Source organism: Micromys minutus (assembly GCF_963924665.1).
Source record: "Micromys minutus genome assembly, chromosome: 6".
NCBI lineage: Eukaryota > Metazoa > Chordata > Mammalia > Rodentia > Muridae > Micromys > Micromys minutus.
The window spans coordinates 2,282,463-2,285,108 of NC_137975.1; the positions used below are offsets into that span (position 1 = coordinate 2,282,463).

General features: G+C 40.1%; 1 pseudogene across 1 annotated transcript; it reads right to left on the reverse strand.

Annotated features, from left to right (window-relative positions):
- Positions 1–2,044: 2,044 nt before the first annotated feature.
- Positions 2,045–2,367, reverse strand: LOC308421920 (PCNA-associated factor-like; annotated as a pseudogene). The gene has a single exon. The product of its transcript is annotated as a PCNA-associated factor-like (transcript).
- Between the last annotated feature and the right edge of the window lie 279 nt (positions 2,368–2,646).

The window sequence follows — 2,646 nt, forward strand, 5'->3', positions numbered from 1 at the left end:
AATGGCCTTCCATGGCCCCTCACAGTGCCGAGCCTCATCTGCTCTCCATGACTCCTTCATTCCTTCAAAACCAGTTCCACCTGGGTGACTCCTAAACATTATCAAGTCCAGCCACAGCAAGAGGTACTCGGCTATCTCTGGAACACAGCCTCACTGTCCTCTCAGAAAACACTTCCCAGGAGATTTCACCTCAGTGATGCTGGTCTCTTCTTAATCACCACTAATTTCTTAGCTCCAGCTGACCAGCATCAATAGTCCCAGTAATGCAAAGGTTTTGCTTTAGTAGTTCTGGTGTCTTGTTAATCACACCTGATTCTTCATCCCCAACTAACAAAAACCACAAAATCTTCAAAAATCAAAACAGCATCAGCCCTGATAAGATTCTTTAATCTTCCCTCTGAAATTTCACAAGCCAGGCCTCCATCTTCTGCACGGTTCTCAACATTATCTTCCAAGCTCCTACTGAACATCCCACAGAGCTCTTAACATCCCAGTGGCTCTTCTAGCTCAAAGTTCCAAAGTCCTTCCACAGTCCTCCCCAAAACATGGTCAGGTTGTCACAGGAATACCCCACTCCTGGTACCAACTTGTTACCAATTTGTCTTAATCAGGGTTTCTATACCTGCACAAAACATCAAGACCAGGAAGCAAGTTAAGAACATGCCCTACAGCTGGATCTCATGGAGGCATTTCCTCAAGGGAGTCTCCTTTCTCTGTGATAACTCCAGCTGTGTCAAGTTGACACAAAACCAGCCAGTACACCATGGTAAACTATAGATGGCAAGCTGTCTGAATGTCACATGACTAAAGATGCAGCCAAGGTACCATCTAAGGCAATGTCCTTGCTGAAACTATTACTCAATTCTTAAAATTCTGAGATAGAGGAACAACATCACAAAGCTTGCAAACTTCTGTAAAATAAAAGTGCCCACTGGTTTTGGATTTGTAAAATAAATTCTTCCAAATTTCATGCTTGGTATGATTTTATTTCATCCTCCAAATTGTATATTTCAAATTTAACCCTCAAAGTCATATGGAAATAGAATTTGGTAGTGGGTGCAGTGCTGTGGGCAGGAATGAGGAATGGAGGTCATGAAAGCAGGCACCTCACGGTTGTAGGAGAGGTTGTCTAAGGAGGAAGAGACACCCAAGCTCATCTTGGCAAATGATGTCATGACCCAGGAGAAAGGCCTCCCCTGGTGTGAAATAGATTCTGAAGCCATGCTCTTGGGTTCCTAGAACTGTAGGATTAGTATGTCTCCCTGTTTGTAAGCTGCCCTGGTTCGTGGTATTTTAATAAGAACAATAGAAAATGCACTAGGACAATGGTTTATTGTCTTATAAAATATCAAACATATTTTATTTTAAAAATCTAGTCCAGGACTGGAGAGATGGCTCAGTGGTTAAGAGCATGGACTGCTCTTCGAGAGGTCCTGAGTTCAAATCCCAGCAACCACATGGTGGCTCATAACCATGTGTAATGAGATCTGGTGCCCTCTTCTGGTGTGTTTGAAGTGACAGCTAGTGTACTTATATATATAATAAATAAATCTTTAAAAAAAAATCTAGTCCAGTCACCTTACCCCAGCAGTCATTCATTAAATTAAAAAAAAAAAAAAACCGACTTTGAATGCTTTTTTTAAATATTGAAATTTTAATGTAAAAAAGACTAAGTCAAAATTTTAACACAAACATGTCATAACAATATGGCACTATTTCCATAATCAATAGCCATAAAATGGCATCAGTACAAAAATCTAAGCAAAAACAGTAGATTTGTAATTAGAGCATCATGTAATGTTGATTTTAGGAAGAAGCTTAACAGGTAAAATGAGCATATGACATAAATTCAAGTATGCAATTTGAAATTACAAATTATAAAATTCTCCACTTTTATACCTGGTTTCTTTTGAATGGCTAAAATGTAGCCTCATTTTTTTTTCTCAATTAAATGGCTATTCGACAAGTTAATTGGACAAACTCATTTTCCCAAATTTACATCCTAGAATATGTAAGTAAACTGAAGTCATTATTCAGGTAAGTTCTATTCATTTTCATCATCTCTGTCAGGCTGCAAAGGACATGCTTTTCTCTGTGCTTTTCCTAAGCCTGCTTCTTCAGGAATCTGGTTCCCTTTTTTAGAATCTTTAGGGGACAGCCTGAAGAATTCCTGATGCCTTTTTGCCACTTGGGAGTTGGGCGCGCACAGACTGTGTTCCCTCCCGAATACTTACTGTCAGCTTTTCTCGACGAACTTGAGGAAGAATTGGTGACAAAGGTGGAGGAGCTAAGCACCTTCCTGGGGACTTGAGAAGCCACCACTTTTCTGTAGGCTCCCGGGACATGGTTTGCTTTGGTCTGCACCATGTTCACACAGGAAGAGACAACTTTCTCCGACTCCCCAATTGCCGATGTCTCAACTGGACAAGAACCCTAAAATGATGTTCAACTGGATACTTTTAAGAACAGTTTCAGCATTTACTGACTTCTTCGAGTCAAACAAACGGGTTGAAAAAATCTTGGACATGTGTTCGTTTCACATTTGCATGCAAGTCGCGGTTTTAATTTTCTGAAAACCATGTGGGGAAACTTGGTAGGAAAATAATTACCATGGCCAATATCTTACAAATGGCAATGCTATTTAGC